Source organism: Chaetura pelagica, unplaced genomic scaffold, assembly GCF_000747805.2.
Source record: "Chaetura pelagica isolate M959 unplaced genomic scaffold, ChaPel_1.0 scaffold49, whole genome shotgun sequence".
In the NCBI taxonomy this organism is placed as follows: Eukaryota; Metazoa; Chordata; class Aves; order Apodiformes; family Apodidae; genus Chaetura; species Chaetura pelagica.
Window position 1 is genome coordinate 2,381,540 of NW_009970715.1, and position 8,779 is coordinate 2,390,318.

Consider the following 8,779-nt stretch of genomic DNA (forward strand, 5'->3'; position numbering starts at 1 on the left):
GGCTTGTTTGGTTTTGTTTTGTTTGCATCTCTCGGGCAAGGGAGGCACTCGGGGCACCTGGGAAATCCTTCCCAACCCAAAAGCCGGCAGAAAGGAGAACTCCAGGTGTTTTCATGAACCAGAGGGAAATACTCAAGTCTCACCTTGTTTCTTCTTCCATGTGGCAGGCAGGGGGTTCTCTGCTGTTTCCCTGGACAGAACAAAAAATAAAGTGGGAAAACCCCCTCAGTTTGCATGAAAGTGTTGCTGAGGTAAAATCAGTTAGTCCAGAACATAAAAACAGCCTCATGTGTGTGACAGCTGGGAATGCTGGAAGGGTGAATGCCCTGCTGGTCCCAGTCCTCACCCCACTCCTCACCAAGGAGGTGGAGGAGGGGTTGGAACAGACAGACGTTCAAACCAGCACCCCTGACACGGGGGCTGCTCTGCCACTGGGAGTGACAAAGGCCCCAGCCACGCTGTTTGTGAGCACCAGTTCCCCTGCACAGAGCCCCCACAGACACCTACAGCAATTAAATTCAGGCTCTGAGTGTTCTTCAAACAGGACTTGGGTCATAAACCTGATTCTGTGCAGGGCTCCCTGACTTTGGATCACACTGCTTCTGTGCAAACAACAACAAAAATACCACCCGGATCACTCCTCATGGGCAGATCTCAAATAGGCTTTATGAAGACCATCTACAGCAACCCTTCTGCTCAATGCCTGTGGGACCTGAGGCACAGGATGTGTCCAAGGGCACAAGATCAGTCAGCCAAGCCCCACTCCAGGCCAGTCCTCTTCCTTATACAGAAGGAAGAGCTTCTGGAGTTGCAAATCAAACTGTGTTCTTGTGGCAGAAAACCCCTGAATCCAGCTCTGGAGCCAAGCTTCTGAAACAAAGATTTCCAAACCCTTTCTGCTCTGTAAATTCCCATTGCATTTCTTCCCCGGACATCTCTTTTCTTCCTGTGCCTCTACTTCTGAAAGACTGTCTTAATTTTGTTATATCCCAAAAGGATAATCTTGAAATTAGAAGCATTCATATCAAAAGTTATGCAAAAATCATTGAGAGGAAAGGCAACAAAGGTAAAATGTCAAATCTCTACCTAATTTTTTTTAAGCCTTTAATACACAAGTTTTTTTCCTTTGTTGCCTCACAGAGAAGTTCATATGACTGTAGGTGTTGCATTTTAGGAAGCTGAAGAGTTTCTAATCTGCTTCCACTGCCAGTTCAAGGTCTTGGTCTTCAAAGCTCTGAACATATCTGTGCCCAGCTACAAAAACTGCCTGCACCTGCATGCACAAATCACTGAGATATCTGCGTTCCTCTGGGACAATGCAGACCACAGAGCTCAGAAGGAAGCAGCCAGGGACAAAACATGCACTGTCAAGGTTGCTGTGAGCTTCCAGAGGAAATCAGAAAAATGTCGCCTGAATCACTCCTAGGAAATGCTGCAAAACTTTCCTCTTTCAAAAGATTTTTCCATTATAATCAGGGCAACATTCACAACATCAACTCTTCCCATTTAGAGAAAAAATATGCTGCCCCCAAGCAGAGCTTTCCCAACTCAGAGAGGCCAGGCACTCCAGGAAGGCCACCAGGGATCATGCTATTACCAGTCTAATTACCACAGAAAATGCTTACATGAAACAATGAGGGATGGTAGAACAGACCCAAAGGTAAAATCAGTGGGGACCTTTTGAAGCAGGCAAATCATCAGAGACTTTGTTCTGCCTGCAGGGAAGAAAAAAAGAGGCCCTGAGTTAGTCATCTGGATTTACTAAAAGAAGAAGAATCAAGCAAACAAGCTAAAAAAAAAAAATCCCCCCAAACCCACAAAACACAAGAATACTTCTTCATTTTTTTTAAGTTTACATCTGGTGCTCTCCAAAATTGCAATTTCTTTCCTTGGTCTGATCAGCTGCTATGGTTTTCCAAGTCTTTTAAAGAAGGCCTGAAGGGCTCTCTGAGCTGGAAACACAGACCTCAAGGCTACATGAACCTTCACATAGTTGACCGTGGGAAGCATTAGGAAAATATAAATCCCTACCAACACCCATCCCATTTATCCACATGTGAAAATTATGCCTAGCTCAGCACAGGCAAATTTTTCAGGACCAGGCAAGCTGGCAATTAGCCAAAATACTACTAAGTGCCCTCTGCTTCAGCTGTTCTTAGTACTCAGCTCTCTCTGTTCCTTGTTGCCAGGTATACCTGGAAGACACCATGCAGGGAGAAGCCTAGAGTGTGTTGTTATGCATAGAATCATTTGGGTTGGAAGGGACCTTCAAGATCTAGTTTCACCCCTCCTGCATGAGCAGGGACACCTCCCACTAGATCAGGTTGCTCCAAGCCCCATCCAACTTGGCCTTGGACACTTCCAGGGCTCAGGTAGCCTGTTCTACTATCTGACCATGCTATAATATTTTTATTTTTTTTTATTCCGGCAACTCTGAGTTTTCCATATTTTTGCAACTCGAAAAGACTCATTTGGCCCAGCCACAGAGAAGGGACCTGTTGTGCAAGATGATGTAACCACATTTCTTTATTAAAACCAAAACCCATTCCCTGCCCACACAGCTTCCAATGTCAGTTACCACAGCACATGCTGGGCAAGCAGAACAAAGGAACAGGGAGAACGGACAAGAAAACAGGAAGATGAGATAGCAGCAAAACAAATCTTGGTATGAGGACCAGGCACCATGAGTCATCTCCTGCCTGGATGGAGAGCAGAGCACATATGAGCCATCATAAGTGGATGAGATTTCCAAGTGCTCTAGGTCAGATGCCACCCATAATGTTAACCAAAACTTGAAGCCTCAAGGCTAGAGGTTGTGGGGTTTCTAATAGACTGTACTTGAACTAATGGGCAGTTTTCAGATATGTCAGTTTCTGCTCATGCTCACAAGGACCTTCTTGCTGGCAAGCAGGACAAGAACCACTTTCAGATTGCCCTGGAGCAATCTGTGTAGAAGTGAGGCCTTCAGAAGGAGCACAGTGTTTTATGAAAAGCCTGCATTCAAGAAGATGGTCTGTATTTTTGCCTTGAACATTCATCTCAGCAAGGTACAGGTCCACCAAGAGTCCTTTAAGAGACTCTAGCTCTTGTTACTCAGAATTTAGTCTGAATTCAAACTTTCACATAAAGCTCACTGCAGGCCAACACCCAAGTCTCTGCATGCAGATTGCTTCCAAGACAAACTGAAACACTCAGTAACAATCAGGATTCAGGAAGAAATTTCAAAAAAAATGTAGAACCAGTTTAGGTGAAAGGAACATAATTACATACTGTGAGAAACAGTTAATGAAGATCAACACTATGCACTGAGGAAAAATAAAAGAGAATTTCTAATCACGTGAGTCATCATGTTTTGTGCAGTTACTCCAAACTATGGCAGGATATTTCAGTATTATTTTATTTAGATGATGGAAGGAAGTTCTTAAATCGTTTGTGGTCTCTTCTGATACCATAAAAAAAAATCCCCAAATTACTCTATTTACGTCTCAAAGATGAAGCTATGGTAGCCTCTTACAAATGGATTTTAACATGCAGTATCTAAGTTTTTGGCAATAAAACCTCATTTTGCAGCAAATAAATATAATTTAGATTAAACTCCCTCACCATTTGCATGACATTGCACTGCTGCAGATCTAACGTTGCTCTGCTATTGGCAGAATTATGCTCTTCTTTCAGAAACATCTGAAGTTCAACAGCATCTTGACCTCTGACTAGAGCTTCTAACAGCTTCTAAGATCTGAAATAGCAGATAATACAAGTCCTAATGGGAATGATGTAATGGCAATACCCTGGATAAATATGCCCAAGGCAAGAGAAATCCAGTGCTGCAGTTGTTTATACTAGTGTTTGCTGCTCTGCAGTAGACAGAGCAGACGAAGTTCCCACCACATCTATAGCCCTGCTGTGAAACAAGGGTCATTTCTGGGGTCCCTTTCAGACTTGGTACCTAAGGACACAATCTGTTCCAGCTTCTAAGCTCAGAGAGTACTTTTGGAATGCAAGCTGTGTTTAAAGCTTTGAACACTGGAGGTGTCTTCAAGTCTGGTTTTGACCAAAAGGGAATCCACCACATTTCCTAACAGCCTTAACCAGTATATTCTGAGATTAAAGTTACTAAGTAACTATAATTATCCTGAAACTCCATGCTTAAGTTAAACAGGCCTTTTTGACCCAGGGAGGGTAATGCTTCTTTAGACAAACAGGTAAACAAAGGCACAGAAACACAGACAATGAACCAAGGTCACACCACTAGTTATTATCATTTTGGAAGTACAATTCATAGGCCACTGACCACTGCTTGATCATGAGACCTCTCTGAGGTTGCTTAGGCAGACAGACAGGATAGATTTACAAGCTGCTGACTTAGACTTCAGTGACCATTTTCTTAAAAAAAAATATTTAAATAATCATGTAAAATACAAAAAAATGAAGGGAAAAAAGCTTCCCAAACAGTAGCTTCTGGGCTTGCTTGTGAAAAATTACCCATTTGTTTAATTGAAAAGAGTGATTTACCAGGCTAATTTCCTTCTAGCAACCAGAAACCTGCTGATTGCAGTTATGTGCCATTGTTTCAAAGCATTTTATTCAACTATCAAACAAGCTAATGAAGACCTTTAATTTACTGTTGAAGTATAAAGTGGGCTGGGCAGGTCAGGTATTTCATGCTCCCAGGGCAGCAGAGGTGTGGATGAGCCTCTGCTGTTGCATCAGCTCCTCAGAAAGGCTCAGATGTCCTGCAGGAGAGCTGGGGAGGCCAAGCCAGTGCAAGGATGTGCAGAGGCAGCTCCCATGCTGGATACAAGCCACATTACCCCTAACCTGAATAGCAGCAAGGAGCTCCAACTAAACATTTATAAGCCAACTGTACAACTAAATACCTTTGCCAGTAAGGGCAAAACCACAACTCTTGGGTCCCCTAACTGTGTTCTGTGCTTTAGTGACACCTAACAGCTACTGTCTTAGAAAACAACAGGACTCTCAGTGCTGAGGAAATTAAGTTGTGGCACTTGCAATCCATATTACATAGACTCCGGATAGGAGAGATGAAATAGCACGAACCTCTCACGTACAACTGGACATGGCAGCTACCAACTGCAGTACCAACCCATGGCAAATACCTAACAAGGGAAAATGATTACTAATAAAAAGGAAAAGTATTGCTTGTATTGCTGAACAAAAACATCCCATGAAATAGAAGCTGAAAGTTTCCTAGCAAGTTGCTGATCATACTGGTTTACCCATCACGTGAGCTAATTAAACCAGTTGGCTGCAGTAAGCATTATTGAAACAGACCCAGTTCAGCTCTCCAGCTCAACACAAACCAGGTGAAATGACTGGAGTCATGTCCACTTCATAAAGGGTGAAAATAATTGTTGATGCAAACTGAGACAGCATGGTTCAGGATGTGGGAAGGATGTCTTCACAGCTATGAGGAGGTGTTAAAATGACCTCATCTTCTCATTTACTTCTGACACTGAAATAGGCAATTGAAGAAAATACCCCCCTGCCAGCCTCCTAAAGATCAACACATCTGCAGATGCATTCTGCAAACCTAAGGAAAGAAAGCCAGATTGTAGCCTGCCTTATCTCTTCTGACTTGCTAAATGTATTTCAGGCTTCAAGCATCACATGACTGTATATAACGTGTGGCTACAGTAACTAATGTGGCTTTCATAATGGATCAGCAGTGATCAGCAAAGTTGAACAAACAGCCTTATTTGCAAAAGCACCTTCCCAGCCCACGAAGCAGGTGACCTTGTCTCCCAAGGGTTACAGTGCAAAGTTAATGATCTGCAAATTAAGGATTAGGGACTTGTGTGAAATTCATCCACAGCTCCCCCTTTACCTCCTTGCTTTACACTGAATCAAACACATCCTGTCACTGCTCTGGAGAAACCTCTTGCAATAAAAGGGGCTGGTTCCTGACAGCGCAGGGGGCAATGGACAGTGCATTTTCTGCAAGAAGGCACCTGCTGGTGGGGACAAGATTTTATGAGAAAGCATAGATCAGCATCTCACTGTACAACCTTGGTTATACCTCCAGCTGAAGAACATAACACATCTCTTACATAGTCCTGCCTAGGACTAAGAAGAACCTAGCACATGGCAGACTAGCTAAGACTCCACAGCAATCTGGGGACTCCCAGAGACCAGGTCAGTGTAGAAGCTATTAACATGTTACAAAATTTTTTCTACACATTGAAAAGTTCCAATTTTACAGGACAGAACCCTGTATGCTCTGCTGGACCCCAATATTTAATTCCAGATGCAATGACAAAAAAATTCCCTGTGCATTGCCTTTCATTCTCAATAAATTCCATGCCATATCTCAATAGTGAAAAGACTTTACTTGCCCCTGTATTTATGAGCAACTTTATATGCACAGAAGGCAGTGAACTTCTTACTACACTGGCCTTTACTTACAACAGGTGGAGCGAAGTTGGGCTCACTGGGTTTTGGCATTTCCACTTGATGTCTTGAATCTCTTGGCCTGTATAACCCTTGGGTAAGTCATGGGGCTTTTGCACTTTGTGGGCTTGTGAAAGCCAGACTCTTCCCTCACTAGGGAGTTTCTGGCTGTGGCAATGCATTTACTGCTGTTCAAACTGGCTTTAGAAGTTGCAGTCTGCCCCAAGGGACTAATTCCTACATATTTGCTGTTCTAGTCAAAGCTTTTGTTGGGCCACAGGACTTGACAGGGAGCTCCTGTGACAGAAATTTAGCAGAGAGGAAAGCAAATATTTTAAATCCACTGTAATGCCTGGACCCTTTAAGAGAAGCTGAGGCAAGCTGGCAGGAATCCCAGCTAGGCAAGGCAGCTTTGCTGAGACAAAGCAGGGCCTGTTGATCAGTTGTCTGTAAGAGGTGGAGGGCCTGAGCTGGCATGTCCAGGTCTCTCTTGGCAGGAGCTCCAACAGGGAAGCAGCCTGGTCTCTCTAACAGCCTCCATTTCCTCCAGCCCATTGTCAGCATCTATTCCCTCCTGTTTGTCTTTTTCAGAAGGGTCTTTGTTTTACATGATTACTTTGATACAAATGAGCCCTCCTGGAGTGATTTAGAAGATAAAGCCCAGTTGTTCCCATAGTCTCTAACACGGGGTCTTCCTTCAAGTATCTCAACTCTTTTGATTCCAGACAGCACATTTCAGCAAACACTTGAAAACACTCTCCTCCTCTTGCCCCTCTTACCAGGATAAGATTTTTAACCCATTGCTATCCTCAAAAACAGGATGCAGCAGCATGTGGAGAAACTCCATTGAGTTTAATCCTAGAGATAGACCAAAACCAAAATGAAAGACGTACCAGACAAAAATAACTGCACAATTAGGAAATGCACACACATTTGCCTACACAAGGCCTGCTTCTGTAATACTTGGAAGTCATGTATAATTGCTTCAGGCTCAAATTTGCAAGTGCAAAAATCATGGAAATGTCATCTATTAGCAGGATACCTCTGCAGAGAGCTAGAAATGTTTTCACATCTTCAGACTGCGTGTTCCACTGTGGTGACCAAGGAACACTTTTCACTTAGTTTATACACTATATTAGTAGATTCATAGATGCAGCAAGGGAGGAGTTGCTGAAACAAAGTCCATGATGAACATGATGAGCTGCAGAACTGGACCATCTTGCCTTGAATCCTGTTTCTGACAGTAACAAATGCTGATGGCAGAATGTAAGAATGAGACATTTTTGTAGCCTCTTCTGCTGCACCCCCTCTAGTGTCTAACAGATACAAAACCTCGCATTCTTCTATAAAACACTCTTTGGATCTTGAGCCTTTAAATAAAGAGCAAAATTTTAGTAGTAATAATCTGAGTGCCCTGAGGAACTAAAGCTAAATTGAGGAACAAAGTCTTTAAGACAGCAGGGGAAAAGCCACTAAAATATTTTAAAATGGAACATTACAAACACTGAAAACAAGCAGACTAAAGAAATGGGACAGCGAGACACAGGGGAGCAAGTGGAAGGAGGCAGAGTCAACTGCATCCAACTACATATAAAGTTTGCTTGACATAAAACATTTCCACTCCTAGGCTTAAATAATGGCTTGCCCCTGATTCCCAATAAAAAACAAAAGCAACAAGTATGTTGCAGCTTTAGGGATCCACGGAGAAATGCAGGCACAAGGTTCTATAATATGGTCAGAAATATCCCCCTCGCAACTGCTTGTTCCCTCTGCTGTAACCACCCATGTCTTTGTCTGGAGAGCTGACAGGTTTAAATAGAGCATATAAAACTGGCTGTTTTCAAGACCCCATTTCTGCCTCTGTCAGGCAGCATGTAACAGACTTCTTTACATTCAGAGTCACTTTTTCAGATTTCAGTTTTGATTACTTCAGGGCTGTGTTTCATGCTATGCTGTTATTTATTTTAATGAACTCTGCCTAGTCTATCATTTGGTGCAAACTAGGAGATCTTTGGAGCTGTTATGCTACACAAAATTCAGGATGATACAGCAAAGTAACCTAAATGGAATGAGGCCAAACAACATGCAATCATGGTTAACAAGGAGGGAGGGTAGAGAGTGCAGAGGGGGATGGGTGGGGAGAAGTGGAAATGCAATAAATACAGAGCTCAGAAAAGCAGTGCTTCTTACTACACAAGGCCTGACAAAAAAAAAAGAGAGCAGGCTACTCTGGCTGAAAGGGGAGAGCAGGATCTAGCAACCAGGTAGACAATGAACACCATTTTCTGAACTGGCAGCTGATTCTTTGTATTGGCCTGTTTTCACAAGGAGGAAGACATAGTCCTAGCAAAAGGACCTTGCAATAAATTTC